The following is a 21,657-nucleotide window of genomic DNA, read 5'->3' as shown; positions in this document are numbered from 1 at the left end:
TGAAAAAAAAAACTAAACACAATAATAAGGGGAAAATTATTCAAAAGTAACAACCTCTTAGGAGTGTAAATCACGTGGTATGGTTCAATCACATCATCTAAGAAGATTGTCAAAGTTAAGGCTGATCTATTTGTATTAAATATGGACATATCCAGTGTTCTCATTCACGAGGATTGTGGTTCATTCCTCAGCATTCATGACTTGTGCATAAATTCTCCAAATGAACAATAGACAGCATACTTTGAGCAGATTACAAAAACACTACTACAGCAATATTATAGATTTCTATAATCTTGTATTACACTGAAATATTGGAATTCTTGTTGACTGCATTAAGCATACAAAATATTAGCACCACCTCAAATAGACTGACCTGGTGAATTGAGATTGGAGATGAATGATTTCTACCATAATAACACCTACTAATCAGTAGGATGGGTTAAAATGATTCTGTCTTTGCTGGGTCATTAAAGATATTCCCACATTTAGAGCGAGGCAGGCAGGAGGTGGAGGGAACCATATTCAAACTAGATGCTCACGCACTCTTGATGTTTTGTGTATTTTGACAGGCAGTATATCTCTTCCCATGCCATGCTTTTTCATATGCTATGCACCAGTGACTTTTTCAAGTGATGGATTCAAATAGGTCTGAGGCAGTACCATAGACTGATAACTGCACCAACAAGATGAAAACAAAATACAAGCTGTGCTCTGATTTTACGGCCAAGCTTCCTAAATAACATCCACAGAATATCTAGCATGTCTAAAAATCAAATCGAACCAACTGCGAGGACGAAATTCCATCATTTGTTGCAGTAGAATTAATGCCCACCGCTATGTTAAAGACAGCAATTACCCCAGACATCTCATATCACTGGCAGCCTCACGACCAGCATAGCAGCCACCACACACACACACACACACACACACACACAGAGGTGCACGCTGTTTTTAAACATCAACCTGAGCTAAAGGAGGACACTAAGACTTTTGAGTAATCATAAGAGCTGTACCACTCCTAGAAAACAAAATATATTCAAAATACAGACTCTCCAACAGCTTGAATTCAGCTCCTTTTAAATCATCAGCTGTGAAATGAGTGCCTGCAAAGCCTGCAGGTATATCAACGATTACTAAATGTAGGTTAAGTTCCTTAACTAATCCAGCTGCAGCATTCTCTGTGTGTGACGGCTTCCTTTGCTTCTATATCACTGAGAAACAACAGTCAGGGAGTGCACACATAGTCCAGGTTTCTAGTCAAATACATTAGATCAAAGAGATGGTAAATAAGTGTAATTCAACCACATAGTTAGTATAGTGTAGTCTAGCTGCAAAATAATATAAGCATTAGAAAGCTTCTCCTGAATTGAACACTATTATAAACTATGGATTATGTTACATGCTGAAGGAGGTGCTACATCATGTGGCTGTCTCACAACCTCTTACCAACATCAGCCTCTTCACAACATACAACTGTGCATCATTCAAATACACTCTGGTCAGAATCAAAATCCCTTTCAGATATGGGCTGTGCACACAGAACAAAGTCCAAGAAGACATCATTAATTGAACTGCATGCAGTCGAGTACATTACTCTAGCTTCAAAGACTAGTATTTTAAATTCAACAGTTATATTTATTCTCATCTGAAGTCTCATTTTATTGATTTGTAACAGAGCAGGATTGAGGAACAAACTAGACACTCCTTATCTTGTAAAAGCTCATTAAATGTCCCTCTGCTTTATTTTGCATATTTCATATGATGAGCAGAGCCATTTAAAGTCAGTACGGCACACTCAGTAGAAAACATTGTTTGTTTACTTTCTGCATTAGATATTAGATATTATTATGAATAGCCAGCCTAACTCAGCTTTGAAGAATGAATTCTGTTTTGTCCAATGAGACTTTGGTCTTGAACATGAACTTTGCCCTTTGAAACTTTTATCACTCATCTGCAATGCCGTTCTATCGTGACCAGTCTGCACTGTGCATTCAGTCAAAATAGAGAGCGGTAAAGCATTTTCACCTGCACAAGCAGTCCCACATACAAAGAGCCAAAGATGATTTATATTCATCACGTCAGTCTGCATAACCCTGGTCAATTTACTTAATAGATTCCAAGTCCAGCCATATCATTTGCATTGTCTGGGCTCATTGAGTGCTTAAGAAAACTCCAGCAATGAAGACATTGCTCCTAACCTTGCTCCTGGACAGAACTCCAGCCACCCTGGCAGGTACTGACTGTATGATTATGACTGCATGAGGTTAGGGCAGGGTAATGTTCAAAATTTTGTAATACCAGTACCGATACTTTGACTTTAATACCGGTTCCTGAAAATGCATTTCATCAAAAAGAAAATTACATTAAAATCTTTAGTTTATTAGGGTGTGTAAGTTAGTTGTTTTTTTCCCCCTGTATCTAGAATTTGAAGACGGTGCCTAAATGCCTCACATGACAGGTCATTGGTTGACGTTATTTAGCCGGCTGTGCACACGCAACTCCGATATGTGGCCAAAAATGTGTTTGAAAAGAGTGAAATGAGCTATTCTTAAGTAAAATGTAACTCCCTGGGGGGCTGCCCAGGTATATATGTATGGTATACGCTGTATTGGCTTGATGATGCTGCTGAAATGTACTCCTGCCAAAATGTAGCAAAAGTTTAAAACATATTAATGTGGATGTAGCCATGGTGTTAGTATCAGTGTTGAAGTAATTCCATCAGCGCCATAAAAGCTTTGGCGTTCGGTACCCCGCCCTACATGAAGTCTTTCAGAAACACCAGAGACAAGCCTTGCTAGATGTAGACACAGACAGCAGTGAGGTTTATTGGAGTCTTAAACAACCTAATTTCATCAACGTGGTCCAAGCTGACCCAGAATGTGGCGAGAGCCCCCTTCAAAATTCTGCTGGGCGCAAACTGGGTCGTTTCACTGAACTTCATGACTTATTTCAGAAGATTCATTTTATTTAGCAGTATGTTACGTACTGTTTTTACATACATGAATGTGACCTCTGCATTTAGCCAATCTGTGAGCAGCGATCACAAACGCACTCAGAGGAGTGGGCAGCTGCAGCGACCCGGGAGCAGTTGGGGGTTTGGCACCTGGTCCTGCTTCTCAACCTCCGGGCCGTGGTTGCCCTGAGGTGTATTTATACTCTACAGATATATAAAATTTGAAAAACTGTAACACGAACTGCAGAGTCAAGGAGTTGACATAACCCCCACCAGAGCCAAATGGAGGCACTATCCCTGCAGTTAACATCTGCTCAGCTGAACTACTGGCCAACTGAACTTTAATGGATCATTTGCAGTCGGAGTCATTTCACCGGCAGCTAGTGGCGGTGCCCTACTGATATTCAATAACACGCAGTCTTTGTCCCTGAAGGACCATAACAATGACCAGGCTGATATATGCTGACTTGACATTTTCCATACAGACTGTGAATACAATCTGAAAATGGTTTAATGCTGTAACACATAAACTATGCACCCAATTAATTTTCTAATCAGTTGGTGTGCCTTTTCCCTTTACTCAGGGTGTACTTAATTTCATTTTATATAAAGAACCTTGTTGAGATTTATGAGAGGGACTCTGTGTCACAGTTTCCATTCTGCATTTCTTTTCGTAGATTTATTATACCATAGACCTCTTTCCTGAACACCTGCGAAATAGGTGCAAATTGTTTGTGACACATTAGCTTTTTACTTTATTTTAAATCAGTGAGCTAGTGAACGTACAACCGGTTTCATGCTACTTTTAATGATACTTACAGACACCATGAATATCTTGTATTTTTCAGTTCCATGAGCACATTTACCCCAATATTACCTATTCGCTTGACAAAGTTTCTTTAATGGTCTGGCTCTCTATTAGCTCAGGTCTTCAGGTCGTCTTTAACAAATTTCCCTTGATGGCAGTAACTGGTGTCAAATTTATTCAATGACGATAAATGGTTGTATTTTAAATTTGTTTTTCAGAGGCTGGCGGGTTTCTCAGCTGGATTTTAAAAAGCTGTTGCTGATACATGTAACCTGTATGTGTGTTAGTTTTGACAAGACTAATGTAAGTCATGCAAACATTGCTTATGCTCTCATTACATGCATGTCTGGAGTCATTTAAAGAGATTTTAATTACAAGACACAACTGATTGTCGCTGGTTGCAATTATTGCCTCCATTTATGATGCTCGAGCTCTGCAGTCAGTTTAAGCACATCACGAACAGAAAGGAGGAGCGGCGGGTGAAGAAAAAACTGAAATGGATAAAGTCAGTCATTAGCTTTGGCCACGTGACTGTACCGACTGCCTTCCCGTAAAACCCACTCTTGCTGTTAATACCTTTGTTGTGCTCTCCGTCTTTTACATTTCCACTGCCGTTGATCAGCGTCAGCAGGACAGAGTCTGATGTGAACACGGGTCGGGGCTACAAAGCCGTTGCACCATACGGAACAACAAAATTGCTGATGTTGTGCACAACCCCCGATCAAAAGTCTGATGTTTTTATGTATACTCTGTCATGAAATGTTACAACGATATTTCACACTCTGCTGGTCTATATGAATAGAATATCATTCCTCGGGCTCGGCAAACACCGACTGCTCTTTGTAGGTAGACGCTAGGTTCAGTGACCTTGGACTTGGATAATAGAGACATATCCCGGATCAATAAATCCCATCCGTTACCTGCGGCTCTGCTCCGGGTCAATGTGCACAGTCCTGCCTGGGCTCTGAATATCAGTTTCTCTGTAGACCTCATTTCTCACAGGAATCTCAAGTCACGCTGCTCGTGGCTTATTTTTGGTTAGTTAATATCCGTTACTGATTGTTCGCTGTAAACTAAAGTCACTAACTAGCTGACAATAAATCTCATTATTTAAATATATATTTGTTTATACTATTAGTTCCCCACAAAAACCTATTAAGAAATCTGCTCCACTGCATTCTTTTTAAAAAAAATTCAAAAATGTAACACGGTTGTTTTATTTACAATGATAAAATGGGCTCTATTGAGTGAGCACAACTGGCCCAGCATCAAACCAAAGCGTGTGCTTCTCCCGTCATCATACTAGAGGATCCCGTGGCAGTGTCATGTTTTGCTTCACCTCGGCGTAAAAAGTACCAACACGTACGACAAGGATAATAGGAGGACGTGTGTGACAAAGTTCATGTGATGGAGGTCATTTCACAAAGTTGAAAAGTGATTAAGTCTGAGTAGAGAGGTGCGTTGGGTTTGGAGACCAGGGTTGGAGTCCGGTGAAAGCAATATGGATTTCTCAAAAGAATATTTTTCTGTACCCCAACCAAGTAGTTTTTGTACCTAATCCTAACGACATGGTTTTGTTTTCCTAAATCTAGGTTGGGTGAGACAAAACATGACACCGACACAGAATAATATAGTGGACAGGCAGGTGTATTATATGCAATGGTATGATAATGGTTGGAGTTTGTCAATTAAGTGCAAACCTCCACTTTCTGTCCACGAGTGCAAACATTTTCATGACTTAATCTACTCTTATTGTTGTGGGCAAGAACCAAAACCGTCTTTCGTGCATTAAAGAACTCCAACATAATTCTCTAATTGATTTGCATCACGTTTTGATTTGCTTAACAAATATCACACCTGCGATACTTTTTGTGTTCTAATCAAACTAAAAGGGTTTTGATCAGAATATCAATTGAAATTGGGATCCCTGAAACTACTTTAGCCAAAGTGATTGATGGTGCAAGCTCCGTGCGTGATGAGGGAACGTGCAGTGTTGTTGGTTTTTTTTTTCCCAATGCAGATTTACAGCTATATAAATCAGAGCCTCAGATTGCTTAAGATAGTATGATTAATCCGTTGGTGGTGGTCACATTCAAAACAGTCTGTCTCTTTATCTGATTCTGGAGGCGGACGGATGTTTGACAGTTTGACAAAACAATCACTCTGTTTACGCGCCCCAAATCCCGTCAAGTGTTTTTTTTTTTTTTTTTTCCTTTCAGTTCATTTTTGTAAACCGTCTTTCTGATCCAATAATCCATCATGTGGTTTTTCAGTAAACAACAGCAGTGACATGTCACAAAGGAAATCTCCTCCATCTAAAATGTATGCGCGCTGTTTGGGTGCGTCCGTAGAAACTGTACTATTGATATTTGCCGTCCTCTTTGAACTAAATAAGACTGGACAGGTATGCATTACTTTGTGAAAGGAGCTTGTTTGAAGACTTTCTTTTTTTTTAAGCACATAATTAAGCCGGCTAGCCTTCAGAGAAGGAGAATAGAGATTGTGTGGCCGTGCATGGTAAGTGGGCCTGCCTCCTCGTTTCTTTCCCCTGCTTGAATCAGTGATGCCAGATGCCAAGGCTGACAGCTCAGTTAACATGGTAATCATGAGATCAACGAGCGCTAAATGATCCAACGAAAGACATGCCTATCATTTTAACTTGACTCTGCGGTGAAAAGGTTGCCGTGTGATATGTATCGGTGCTTTATTCTAAAGCTGCAATTTCGTTTGTTTCGGACTTTTGGCTGACAATGGATTTACTCCAGCGAAAAGGAGAATCATACTTTGACAATGAGAATTTAGATCAGAATGTTTAATAAAATGCATACCTGGGTACCGAAATTTTGTCTCGGCACTAGCGTGTATCAAAAAATGCCCTTTTACTCCGTACCAGATTTAGATAGCTACGCCTCATCCACATGAATACAACTTGTCTCTTGTCAAATGTCAGTGACAGGTTTTACAATATATAGCCTCTAATTGAGCAACTCAAACATAGTTTAAAAAAAAACAAAAAAAACCACTCAAATTCAACGTAGATAAGTCTTGGAAATAGCATGTCTTATTTCACTTTTTGTTTTTGGCCATAAACCCATCTGAGTTGTGTGCACTGCAGTTATTTAGATTAGATTTGATTTAGACTTTATTAATCCCACGGGGGTGAAATTTAGTCCTCACAGCAGCATAGAAAAAACAAAAAAGGTGCACACAGTATGAAAAAAATTACAAATACGTATAACAAGAATTAAGATAGATACAAAATTATTATTTTAGAAAAAAATAAGAGCAATGAATGAATAAATACATACACAGACTATTTACACAAAACAAAACAAATACAATTAAAATAAATAACAAATAAATACAGCCTGGGATGAATGGGAAAAAAAGTGTCAGGTGCTATGAAATGAAATGAACAGTGCAACGTTATTTTATGGTGGTGTTGAACAGTCTGACAGCCGTCGGAACAAACGACCTGAGGCAGCCCTCTTTCCTGCACTGAGGATGCAGTAACTGTTGGCTTCTCTGCGTGCTGCCAGAAACCTCGCACTTTGTGATAGCCTGGTATACCATTGGTCAAATGTAGTCTTCCATCTGAGGCATTTAGGGAACATCTGTTACGTGTACCTATAATATATATATATATATATATATATATATATATAAACAATCTCCCCCTCTAAATTGAAATGAAAACTAAAGATTAGTACTTTAATGTGTTATAAAAAAATGATGTTATTGAAGTGAAGGTATCGGTGTTGTAAATCTTTAAAAGATACCGAGCCCCAACAATGTAAAAACGTTGCTATAACAGAAAGTTGTCATGCTTTTTCTACTTTTTTGACCCACATCTTCCCAAATTTTAGTCGTTGTATCAACAACTTGCTCGGTATAATGTATTAGTGCATTGCCTCTGATTTCAGCCATAACATTATTACTTTTATCTTTGTAAAACAATCAACTCAATCTCTTTGCACACGTCCTCTGACATCATATAACAAGGAAAATTGTTGTGAAGAAACTGTCGACTTTAAAGCAGAAACTTTCCCAGAAGACAGCTATGACGAAACCGTGTCTCTGAACGTCCTTGCCCAATTACTAATCCGAGAGGAGGCTGCTCACGCACGGAGCAAAACAGATTCCAGCACGGCTGCCCCGATCCCATCGTGTTGTCCATGATCAGAGAGACCCAGCAGGCCACTGGAGGGGGGTGGGGAGGTGGGGGAGGAGGCTGGGGAAGAGAGTGACCTAAAGTGGGTTGACAGGGGACAGAGCGTGACTCCAGCATGATTTGTCACCCTCCTCACCCTCGCACTATTTGACATGAATTCCCTGCCAGAACAGATAATACTGACTACAGACCAGTGGACAAACCAGCACACATGGACCAAAGTCCAAAAACACACAGTCCCGCTGACCTCTTTTCATCACTGTGGATATTCTGACGTATCTCCGTGGCGGCATTACTACAAAAAACACTCGCTGTCTAATTATTCCTCTCTAATTATTTGAGGAAAGTCTCTCAACTGACCAGACCTTAAAAATAAGCATTTATAAGGCAGCGTTATTTAAGCAAATCGATTGTATATAGTTGGTGTATTAAGTGTGCTGAAAGTTGATGATGTGCATCTCATCCTTTACATGGTATTAGGGCTCTAATGAAATAATGACTCCCTCCACACAATAAAAAAAAAATTATGTTCCCCATCAGATGATGAACCATCTTTGGACCTAATGTTATTTTCTTCCTTTCAACCTCACACCACGCTGGCTGATGGATAACTGGAATAAGGTTATTTATCTGTCTCGGGTTTAGCAAAAACACCTTTCAGTGGAAACCAGAATTGTTTTACGATGCTTTTTCTGTCCCAAATCAAAGTCTGCAGTTTTGCTGGTTAAGCAGAGCTGCTGGGGAGGTGAAAAGAGGAAAAGCTCTGGTGCTGTCAATATCATTAAAAGTTCATTTGGAGTGTTGATTGTGTCTTTGGATGATGAATCTGAACATCATTAATAGGAGAGTCCTGTGTGTGTACGAATCAGGAGACATATGGCTGCCAGTACGCAGGACCGGCAGACTCATAAATCACCAGTGACAACAGATAATGAATGCAGGCCTATCAGAGAAGATCGGTTTGCCCATTTCTATATCAGCTCTCTGAAGGGATGGTGGAATTTATATTTACAAGAAAATCTGTGTTCAACATGAACTACATGGGCTGACGTCCGAGTATGAATAAGTAAAGACAATGATGAAAAAAATATCCAGCTACAGTTCAACACGTGGCCCCAAAACAACTATGAATTCAAAGTATCTTGTTTTAAAAGTTTTTAAAAACTTCTTTATTTGGATTTAAGAGGGGTTTACCGAGTGTGCACCGCTCACTGCATTTTGTTCCCTCTTGTCCTGAATTTCTGCTCTCACAACTTGCCTTCATTACCGTATTTCATCAGCACATCTGGGCTCCACGGCCAGACAGATGGAAAGTAGATGAGTCCTGTCTTTAGTCTGGGGATTAGTCCAGGTGTTCCAAACTTAGTTAAGGAATATATTTGTATGATCAAATCCCGAAAAACTTTAGCAAGGGCCTTTGGCAGTGCCTTGGAGGAATTAGTGTCTGGTTGTTTAGCCTGAATATGAATGCAAAGCCTTGAAGCAATATCCAAAGGCACATTAGTCCCGCAAAGGAGGCTAATATTAAACCGTGCGTTGTCATATAGTGTTAAAAAAAGCTGACATGTTAAGGGAGGAATGTTGGTTAAGTTCATATTGTAGTTAATGAGGCACTTTAAGGATTTATCTCCACAGTCAAAACACGTGCATGAAGACTGGTGTGTCATGACTTTGCAAATGAACAAGTAACAGGAAGAAGTTCGCACTGTTGGACTTCACCTTTCTGTCTTTATCTTCAGAGAAGAAAGTTCCATTCCATTCAGTGTCAACCTTTCAACCCGAGTAGACGAGTTATCTGTCGTATTCCTTCTCTCGCTCACACACTCTCATGCAGATGCACACACAGCACACACAATTTCACTTGAAATCCCAACCTAAATTATCCTGCAACTCCGGGGGCTTGTGAAACTGCCAAGTTGATGGGAGGGCAGAGGGGGATTGTGGGTAATTTCATGTCACATATCTAGCAAACTGATGCGTCTTTGGACAGATAATAGCCTACAGCACACAGTGACAGAAAAGGCAGTCACAGTCCACCTTCTATTCAAATCCTCCATTTTGCCTGGAAACAAATTTATGCAGATTTTTCTAAAGGGGGATTTTGCAATTTTTCCCCATTTATAAATTTGCATATGGATATCAAAATGGTTTGTTACCCTGAATATTGTCACCCTGGTTTTACTGCCTCTAATAACACACTGGCATTACAAGTGAGTAGCATGGATAACTGAGACAACGCACTTGTTTCCTCCATTAATAGAGCAGAGTGAAGAGTTGTGGAGCAAAACCTCTACTGTCAACACTGAATTTATTTTATTTTGTTTGGATGTTGTTTGCTGATCAAATGTGCATAAAATTGCAAAGCGGGTGAAGTTTTATGCCCCTAGGTCGGGAAGTTCTGTTTATTTTCTGCACAGACAATTTTAAATGACTGACAGTTGGACAACCACTAATGCATGGATACACATGAAACACTTGACTTGGCTAAAACAAGTTGATGCGTACAAAAACATAGGAGGATAAATTTTGGTTGGAAATATCCAATGAGCAGGCGATGAACTGTGTTACATTTGCTGCTAACACTACACTTAATATAAATATTAGGCTTTTTTTTTAGAAAACTGCAGACACAATCTTCAATTTCAAGCTGTTTATTTCTAGATTCTGGGTAAATTTCTTATGAATTTGAAAAGTGTTGTTTGTATTTTGTTTCTATCTGCCAAAAAAAAAAAAAAGAAGCTTCTTTTATTTGTGAGTAAACAGAACAGGTGTGAGTCAATCTATGCGTAAAGCATACTGTACAACAACCTTTTTTCCTCCGAGAGCCAATTTGACAAAATTTAGATGTCTAAAAATGCCTCACGTAGCTCTGGGAAACTGTAACATAGCTGAGCTCCATCAAACCAGCTGAATAAGCTTCTTTTATGTGGACAATAACAAATTGATACTTAACACATATTTAAACAGTAACTTGCGAGTTACTGGGGAGCTAACGGATGGAGACCCAACAACAAAGCCGACTCGGTGATAAGAAGTCCCAGGGCCCAACTAAAGCAAAGTGGCTGCCTTTTTTCAAAGTTTCAGGTCTCTAGTTCCACAGCAGTGATGGACAGGACGATGTGCTGGCAGACAGAGCTGTGGCAGTAGCGCAACTGATAAGCTAAGGCTGAAAAATACTACGTTGAGTGTTTTCCTTCGACCAGCCATCTCGCCGAGAGCAGTACGAACACCAGACCGATAAATCATGCCCGCCTGAAGATTCTGAACAGAAGTCTGAAAAACACGTGGGAAATCTTGTTCAAAATGAGTGTAAAAATAACACCCGAAAGTAACTTTTATTATTGATATAATATGCTCCTGTGTCATGAAGGCAGCAGCAGATATGTTTAACTATTCAGCGCTGCATGAAAAATAAAAGCTGCATGCATATGGGAAAACCTATCAACAACAGTGAAACATTAAACATCTCCTACTAGTGAGACAGGAGCCCAGAATATTCTTGTGAAATCCACCAAACTGACCACAGCCTACATTTTGTTTATTTAGATCAATCTCATTCAACTTCCTGTAACTTCTGTAGTCTTTAAAGGTCAAACACCATCGGACAACACCTGCATATACATGTCACGCTTGGGAAACCGTTTGGTATAATTTTTACCTACTTTCTTAACTCTCGTTTTATCCTTTGGTTTCTGAACAAAACTGTTATTTTTAGTTCCCACCAGCCCTCTACAAACACCTCTTCCTATTCTCAGTCTCTTTCTCAGCTCTTTTTGCAAACTGCTTTGGAAAAACAGAAGGGTGATGTGATCTAATCTGGGCCCTCTAAGGTCTGACAGTGAACCATATACTCTATTCCACAACCCTGACGTTCCCTCTGAGCCTGCATCTAAACTCATCTCGTATTCGAACATTGCCCTGCATACATTTTAAGTGTCATCGCTCTTCTCCATTCTTAGACTTCCACTCACCCCCAACCCCCTCCCCACCCTCACGTCTGAAGCGTTCCCATCAACCAGTTCTATTCATGTTTTCTTCTGACTTTAGTAGATACAGCTATACCACTGCCACACTTGGTTGATAACATGGCCTTTTTCTAAGTTGTTTTTTTTAGAGGATGAACTAAGACTAAGGGTGTTGTTCTCAAAGTTTTGATACCAATACCTTGACTTGGATAGTTGTTCCCAAACGATACTTTTTTTGATGCCAATTTTACAAAATCCATTTAAAGAAAAAGAAAATAACATATTACTGTACCAATCTTGAGTTTTAATGCAGTTGAGAAGAACAAAGTGTAAACAAGTTTGTTTTCTGTGGCTACGATGAACAGATATGCCCTAAACGCCTGACATGCAAGTTATTGGTATCGGTAGACACGAGCCAGCTTGTCTTTGAAAAGAGGGAAATAAGGTGCTCTGACGTAAGATTCATCTACTTATATTGAAACGGAGCGTTTTCATCTATACGCAGGCCGCCTAAGTAGAGGCTATGTATGGTAAATGTCATGGCACACTGATGCTGATGAGATTTATTCCTGCATAAAGTAGCAAAAGTTATAGTTTTATACAAAGTTTTAGTGTGGATGTAGCATTGGTTTAAAAATGTGGTACCAAATAACGAGGAATGTTTTAATAGTAGAAACTTAAGGAATAACACAAGAGCTGTGGGAGCTTCATTGAATGCCTGAACTGATGACACCATCTCATTGTTTTGTGTCTGCTGTTAATTTAGTTTGGCATCTTCTCGGGTAGGAAATTGGAAATGTTTGTTTCTGTGCTTCACTGGACACAGTAAATTGTGCATCTTCGCACGCAAGCAGATGCTGCTAAACATGAACTTTAACCACCTCTTCCTTCAAAACACCCAAGAACATCACCCAAGAACTTCACGCACGCACGAATTTGCTTACTGGTGTGGAGAAGAAGGAAATGAATGGAGAATGAGACATTCAGGATAATGGTTTTAACCCACATGGCTATCCGACGGTATTCAAAGGTTTCTTGTTGGGTATGAAAGCATTTTTAATAAGCCGTCCAGTTCGTGCTGAAGTCGTTCATGAAAAATGAGTGAAAGCCTGATGTAAACATACATTTTACTTCTTTTATCAAAAGTCTGTGTTTTGGAAACCAACTCTATCATCCTGATAGTCTTTGACAAGTGAAAACAAGTGTACTTTATTCATGTAAGGCATAGTTATCTTTTCGAAGAAGATTTTTGGTTTTATGGTGGAGTGTATCAGACTTTTGAGGCATGAAATAAAGCTTCCCTTCCAAATCACTTATCTTTCTACACACAGCAGAAACTTCCTTTGCCTTACTTACTTTTACGAATATATATTTTTTTTAATGTAAAACTGACACCAAAAAAAAAGAGCAGGTATAAATTCTGAACAACTGCTAGTGCTGATATATGCCACCTGGCTACTGAATGTCTATCGCTGCAAGGACCCCTGGGCTTAGCGTCTGCTGGGCCCACTTTAAAAGCCGAGGCTCAACTAGAGCCCATGCACAATGCTCTCAGGACTCAGCCACTCACTCTCGCCAACAGCCACCTCACTGGTCCACTGAGAAGGATGGCGTTGCTACTTCAGCACTCGTGTTTCTCTGACACGTCCATCTCTCCAGTTCCTCGTCACCCACTGCCATGCGAAATACTCTCCAACAGCTGTCCCTTCAGCACCAGAGAAGAAGTGCAACCACTGTAAAAAGTCATTTTGGAGCCCTTTAGTACGGTCTCAGTTATTCATTGGAAGTCTGAAAGTACTGAACAGGGGTAGTTGAAGAAAAATCAAGACCTCATAAAATGAAGAAAACTGTATCGTGGAACGGTGATTCTAAAATCAAGAATCCACGTTCATTAATTACAACTTAAGGTATGTCTTTAGCTATGTGGTCCAACAGTTCCGTTTGCATGAACGAGATGAAGGACATGAAAAGACCTGCAGGCAAAGCTGTGCAAGCGATAAAAGATACAGGAAGATGTCATCAAAAGAAGCCAGAGAGACAACCATCAGACCCATTTCACTGAAACAATGAATGTAAAAGGCTGATTGGGAAATGATAGTCACAAAAGAGATGAACTAGAGATTCAACAGTGTTGTACCATGGTGATGAATGTGAGAGTGGGTTTTTTATCATGGAGGAGTTCACCATAAAAGTGTCCATCATTGAGCTCTGTAATTTGGGGGCAGAGAAGATGGCAGGCGCTGATTGCCAGGAGGCACGGAGACAAAGGAGCGAAGAAAATAAAGAGATGGAAGAGCGAGACAAGAGGACTGATTTAGCAGTGATTGTGCTTGGTCACGCAGCTGTCGGCCAATTCCATCTACGTGAAGACGCTTATAATTGACTGATGAGCAGAAGTTTTTAAAATGGAAAATGGAAAGAGAAGAATGAGGGACATAAATGTAGGAAGCAAAGCTGAGCGTGGACATACTTATGTAGACACAATGACGGAGGAAGGCAGAAACCCCTCTGCATAACATTCAGAAGATTAAGTGAATGCTGTATAATCCACTGAATGTAATGACAGTCATATTCAAACCAATAAATTGATATGGTCAGGGAGCTATTCACGATGTGCTATGAAAAAGATTGTTTTCTGCTTGTAGACATTTTTTAGATGTTTGATGCAGCCTTTTTTCATCGCTGTACTAATTTAAATTTCAATACAGCCCAAACTAGTTCTTTCAGAAAGCTTTTCAGTCTATGCAAAGACACAAGTAGACACAAGGAAACCAATAATATGTGTTTGGTTTAGGTTACACCTGTTTAAGTTCAGGGTGATGCACTGGCAAATAGTTTCACCTTGAACAGGCAGAGCCTGCAGCTAATAGTCTGTTGTACTTTTGATGATATATGTTTATTGTTCCACTATGGCAATCAATGATTTAACCATTCCTGCTCACTCTAAAACAACTTTTTGATCAGCACTAGAATTTTTGACAGCAGAGTACGTGCCAAGGATAAAAATAAGCAGTTTAATTTTTACTATGAAGTCACTACACAGAGAGTACATTTTCTCTTCTATGTCTTGATAACACATTACGGTGTGTAAAACAATAATATAGATGTTAATTAGCAGCATATCTAGCCATAAGGCTTGGTTTTCTTGAGAAAATGGCAATGCAGTGTAAAAGTTTCACTAGCTCTCAAAATATATATATTTTTTCTAATAATTTTCTACAAATGAGCGTGAGTGTCAGAGGGATCATTCTTCCCTCCTTCCTGCTTTTGGTGCAAGTAAAAAAGATTTTTAAGAAGATACTTATGAACTATACAGCTTCATATGTTGGGGTATGGGGGATATGTTGGTCCCTCACTACCTGCATGAAAACACATAACAATGTACTGACAGAGGAGGCCTGTTTTAATGAGTCTTTCTGATCGACAGGCACGGGAGTCCCAGTAAATCTAATCCGTAACAAGAGCACAGCTTTCTCGTTGCTCTTCTCTGCTCGTACTTTATTATCCCTTCCACCTGTGTCATTCTGTTTAGCCCTCTTGGGATGTGACAGCTAAGGCTTTCTCTGATTGCATCAGGTTTTAATATGTCTAGTGGTTGTTTTCATGGACAGAAAACAAAGGTTGAGGGAGGCAGGATATTGAGAAGAAACGCATCTGTCCCATTTACTGCCAAAATATCAGCACCCAGTTTCCATAACAAACAGCTGTTTGGCCACAGACTCAGGATTTGCCAAAATCCCCCTGTTAAATATAAGCAATACTGTGTGTGTGTGTGTGTGTCTATGAGCACAAGGGACAGAGAGGAATGAGCCGATAGGCACCAGAGCTGATTCTGTGTGAGTTAGAAAACACAATACTGGTGATACATCACAGTCAGTCGGTGGACCAGAGCAGCTGTTGAGCCACATTGTCATAATGTCCATGACTTTCCACAGAAATAACAACAATGCCGCATGCTGGTGTAAGTTGCCGAAATAATGCTACTAACATGTTGTGTAGTTGTGCAATATTGTTTCTGTTGTAAGTTACTTATCCTGCTTTCTTTTGTCCCACAGTCCAAAGATGTAAACTGCACCTACACTACACCTTTAATTGCTACAAACATGAAAAAAAATATGCAGTCCATGCAAGGACATATGCCTTCGAAGTAACTAAGTAACCTCTCAAACCTTCATGTGGTTAAAAAAAAAACTAAAAAAAAACACAAAGAAGTCCTAAAGACTATGAAGCAACAGATTAGCAGAAAATGTGTTTAATGATCTCTATAGGATCTTACATTTTAGAGCGGATACATGAGAAGCAATAGTATAATTTTCTGCTTGATAATGTGATTAATTGCCTGTACTTTGGGAGTCTGGCTTCAGCAGCTTGTGACCTTGACAAGCATCAAATACAGCCTTTTAGTTTAAGAAAAACATCTAATCAATAGCTAGAACAAACACTAGAATAAAAATTTTTAAAAAACCTGTATATTAATGCTTTAGTGTTTAAAAAAAACACACACAAAAACAGACAGACTAACTGACTGCACGTCCAGACTACTGAAATGTAAGAAAATATGTCCAGTGCAGACTGGAGTTGTTCATTTCCTCAGTGCAGCCTGAAGCCAATTTTCAATATTCCCTCCATGGTCTACAAACTCTATTGTTGCTTGCACCTAATACAGCAGAGGTATTTTGGGTAGCAGTAGTCTCTAGAGTTTATATATGTGTGTACGCGTGTATGTATATGTGCTACAAATGTAAATCTGCCACTAAAGAGAGCCCCATTACTATCACTTCTTCCATTAAAGATTTCAATCTGAAAAGAACAATTACATCAATTAGATTTGGTTGCACATGCAATTGTACAACTTCTAACTACACAGTGACATAAAAAATAAACTTTACTGTCAAATAAATGAATAATTATTGTTGCTTCAACTGCAGATAGTTAATTCACATATACAAAATAATCATTGTACAATTTGCAACTGAATAAAACTGATTATGTCTATCTGGCGAGTCACATGACTTCAGAGTAAGCACAGAAAAATGACAGGACCATTGTTGCTTTTGCAACCTTCTAAAATATTAATTAACTCAAAATTGAACTTAACTAAAAATTAGTTAATTTTAACTAAATATCTTAAGTTAAACTTAAGACGTCATCTGGGCACAAAGATTTGGCTCTTGTCAAAGTGACTCAAGTCTTTACGCCTGCCCATTTCTACTGCATCCAACACAGTGACTACTGGGGATGGGTCGGGATTCTCAAATGGGTGTTAAGAAACAGAAAAATCTTATAGTTTATGCAACTATCTTGTCTTATTTTCCTTGTTTTGACAGGTGCCTGGTAGTAATGCGTTACTACTGTCAAAAGGTGACAGTAATCCACCTAAAGGCTGTTTTCCACCTGCCATTAAACAAAAAAAGGAGGGTAAGAAGAACATATTACTACCAGGCTCTGTATAAACCGTGTGTCTCTGTGAGATTAGATGTTTCTGTACAAACAGCAGAAACATGCAAAGATGACAAAAGCTATCAAAAAGTCCTGTGTGGAACTCAACAAGGAAAACAAAAAAAGGGGTGAAAGGGGCAAACCCTTCAAATAGTAGTTTGAATAGTTCCCAGTGAATGTTGAATAGTACTTTTACTGTAAATGCCCATTGCTATTGACTACAAGGACCAACTGTTGAAACACGATTGCAAGGACTTCAACTTACGTGCAGTAGATGGTGTTGGCATGTCCCCAGTTTGGAGACGTAGGCATTGGTACCAGCATGGAAAGTTAACGACTTCATGTATCTCCAAGGATGGGGTCAGCAACAAAATGTACACGAGCCACCTAAACAAATAAAAATTTAAAAAAAACAACTTAATATTAATCAAGGTTAGGCTCTATCTATAGCTCAAATCAGTCAAATCGTCCACCACAAAATCAGTCATTTTACCTGGTGGGAGGATTTGAGTGGTCTACCGCTACCTAAAATCAATTTGTTTGTGTTATTGTGTGACTTTGGTTGAAGTTTAGATCCAAACTAATGTGTTAAAACACCATAATATCCCACATCTTCAGCACAGACTGAGATACGGATGGATGAAGTGTGCGTAGTGTGTCTTTGTTTCAGCAAGAAAATGGTCAGATAGTCAATTCCTCTTCAATACAACGGTGACCATTAACACAAACACACACACAAGGCACACATAGACCATTTTGTTTCGGAATCCTCCTAATTTAATTCACTTTTGGCTCCTACAGTTGGTTCTTGCAGAGTAAGAGTTACTCAGGCCAGCAGCAATTTAGCAGAAAACAAGAAAAGGAGATTAGGAATAACGCAGCCTTCTTATTGTGACAGATAAAAATAAGAGACTAATGCTTGTTCTCAACATATTATGTGTTCTTCTTTCCTCATTCAAGCTTGAGCCAGTAGTTGAATGCAGCTTTGATTAAGTAACAACCACAATTTGGATGTCATGAGTGACTGCGCAGGGAGGATGACATATCGTTTGAGTCACAACGATACACAGAGGACGGGCCACGCTGGGTGAACAATAATTGCGTCCACAGAACAGCTGAAACCTTAGAAAGAAAAGGTTTCAGAGAAAGTCTTCAGAAAAAAATTATTTCAAACGAAAGAGCTTTTAATCTCGTGGAGTAATGCTTTGTTAAAGACCAAAGCAATTGCTCAGAATTACTATTCCATAATACTTCAGAAAGTAATGTGACACAATGTGAAGACCCGTATTGGCCTTCAAAAACTGTAAATATAAGGATGAACATTAACAGACTATACAAATATGCAGCTGATTTGAATGTTTTCATGCTCTTATATTTACATTCCTGACAAGGAGATGTGTACACAGTCTAAATCTTGGCATCCACAACAAATCACCCCCGTAGTGCATCCTATCCATCAGAGCCCTGCAGCAATGCGTATTTCTGATGTGTTTGTCGAGCTTGTTGTTCATCCCCGGGCTCCTTAAATACTCAATCATGTTCTGCAGCGACCAGGGGTGGAAAAGAGAAAAAAAATAGATAAGGGAAATCATATTGTATGGTTTCCATCAGACCCAATTCTGAATATGTTCTGAGGATTGATGTTGGATGCTGCTGAATAATAGACAGACACATTGGCAGCACACACCATATCTCTCCTTTTAATAAGAGAGACACCAGCTCATGCGTTGCACTGAACGCAAACAATTATAGCACCAGGAATCTGATGCCACGGAGCTATTGATCTGGCAGTTGAGAGCCTTAAATAATGGTCGCTTATAATTACGGTACTGTACTGACTGTACATAATTCATAAGAGCCATATTTATCTCGTGTCTTCCCTGAGTCAAGACAGAGCTTAATATTTTCCCCAAGATGTACAAGATGAGCTCACGCTATCTGTGCTGCACCACTCTCGAATGTAAACTTTAATTAAAACTAAATCAGGGAGCCTGGGGAAGCCAGTCAGCGCAACAGTTTACTGATACGGAGAAAAATTTGTCGGAATAATCTCTCCGAGGTGTTGGCCTAGGAGTGAGTTTAAACTGTGGACGCCAACATTTAATGAATTAATGACTTATCTCTTAACTACTTGTTTTTGCTGTGCATCCATGGACGCACTGACAACTACCACCGCATTACATTAATACCGTTCAAATCTTAAAAACAGGAGGATTCTTACACAAGTTGTGGAGCATCCTGAAAGACATCGTTTCATTATATTTCTGACATAACTCCTTTTCCTCTCTCCGTAACTATGCATAAATGTAATTAGAAATGATTGTACCTGCTGATTTTTCTGTTTAACTGATGACCTCACTCTTTGATTATTATTCTGTATCTCACTGTACTAAACAGGTCTTTCCGACTTCCAAGTGAAGTCCTATTTGCCGAGCAGTGTCAGTTTTGTATTTGTATACATGCAGTAGGAATGATGGCTGCAAAATAAGGCAACGTTAACATTGTAAAGTATTTTCACCAACTCGAACAAACACCATCTTTAACCCCGAAACCATTATCGCAGAACTATGCTAAAACTATGACACAAGAAGAGCTCAGAACTCTTTTGAAACCAACATCAGATACTTACTATTTATTTTATGTTGGAAGTGCAATAGTTGATGGTCAAACTAATGACTTCAATGCTTAATGGCTGGTAGTAAAAAGAAAAGAAAAGAAAAGGAGAAGAGTAGAGTTGCGCTTAATGGAAGTGGAAAGCTCTAAATAAGACATTAAGAAAACTCATAATAAAACTGCTACCTAACTGATGTCTAATCTTTAGCATCAGTTCAGTCTGAAAGTTACCGCTGATTTGCTGCAGGGGGAGGAGAAAGAAAGAAAAAAGACACATGGGGCGCGATACAGTGAACGCAGGCCAGAAGAGTGTAATATGAAAAGCAGGGTGAAGGAGGTGTTAATCGTCTCATAGGTGTCGGAGTGTCCATGTGTCTGACCCCTCTTTCCACCCGTGCAGTAATGAAAGCAGAATTCAGTGTCCTCATGGTGCCCCTCTGTTCCAGCGTAGTGACTCTGCTCTCGCCCTCAGGCCCCGAGCAGGATCTCTTTATTCCGCTTGGATCCTCTTCTCTTCGCAGCCAGCTGCTGCCCTACTTGGGTTTTCTCATTCGGTGCCTACAATGGCCCCCCCTCCGCATAAAGCCTCGCACACTTTCATCATTGGGCTATTTGAATCCATTCCACCTTGAATAATTGTACAGGTCAAAGTTATGCGTGGAGGCACACACTTTGAAAAAGGTTCGACATGCAGGTTTTTACTTCAGTCTCGAGCATCAAGGTAATTTGGTCCATTTGGAAAATGCTGCATGTGGCAGATAGGGTCTCTGTCTGGATACAAATGACATACATTGATTTTTCCTTCTTGCAAAGTATTTCTCGTTCAGCTGGTGAATAAGCTGTCTGGTTAGTATTCAGTTTGAGCACCTCATACAGTAATTGAACCTGTATTACCCTGTTACATTAGCATGGGCCATTTAACATTACTCAAGCAGGCATGCAACTCATTTATTTGTGCCGAGGACATTTTTTTTTTTAAAAAAAAGGAGTGGCATGAAGAGGCGCATTGTATTTATCATCAATACAAATCAGTAGGAAGAGAACATGAGACTTGTTATGAATTCTGCAGCAGGTAGCAGATTCAGCGGAACATTGTGTAAGATGTCAAGACGATCCTCTCTTCCTATTATCATTAGCAGGGTGCGTAGCTGGTAATAGATGTGACTCTGGGCTCGTTAGGCCACCTCGTGCCCATTTGTCAAGGATTAACGGATGACCGTGTTCATTAGGAGTAGATACGTTTTTGAACGAAGGTTAACCGACAGAGCAGAGGTTATCCTGCTCACACTTCCATACGAGGAGTTGAGTGGGTGGGAAATGTGAGACAAGCGTGTTTGTGTCCATGTCTTGTTTCTTTTCTGTTTTACTCAGTTAACATTTGTGTTCATGAGCATTTGCTGAGATTTACTGTGACAGGATTAGTGGTGAGTCAGATGTACAATGTCATCCAGAAAGCAACAACAAACCGGGAATGACAGGGAGTGCAGTCATGAAGAAACAGTCTTTTGTTGCAGTCCTTTTAGTCCTTTACTGTCCAACTCCAGTGCAGTGATATAGAGACATAAAGCTCCTCTCTCCCGTATCATCAGCACCTCCAGACACTTCCTGCATGAACCGTTTTCCCTGATTTCTCATTTTGTACTTGTCATAGTTTACATCTTCCGCTGTACCTGCCCTCCTCTCATCTCAGTCTGCTTCCTGTTCATTG

This window comes from Brachyistius frenatus, unplaced genomic scaffold, assembly GCF_029030835.1.
Source record: "Brachyistius frenatus isolate BFR_SWC_R1_liver_20210118 unplaced genomic scaffold, ASM2903083v1 Contig_38, whole genome shotgun sequence".
In the NCBI taxonomy this organism is placed as follows: domain Eukaryota; kingdom Metazoa; phylum Chordata; class Actinopteri; family Embiotocidae; genus Brachyistius; species Brachyistius frenatus.
This window is presented reverse-complemented; position numbering follows the sequence as displayed.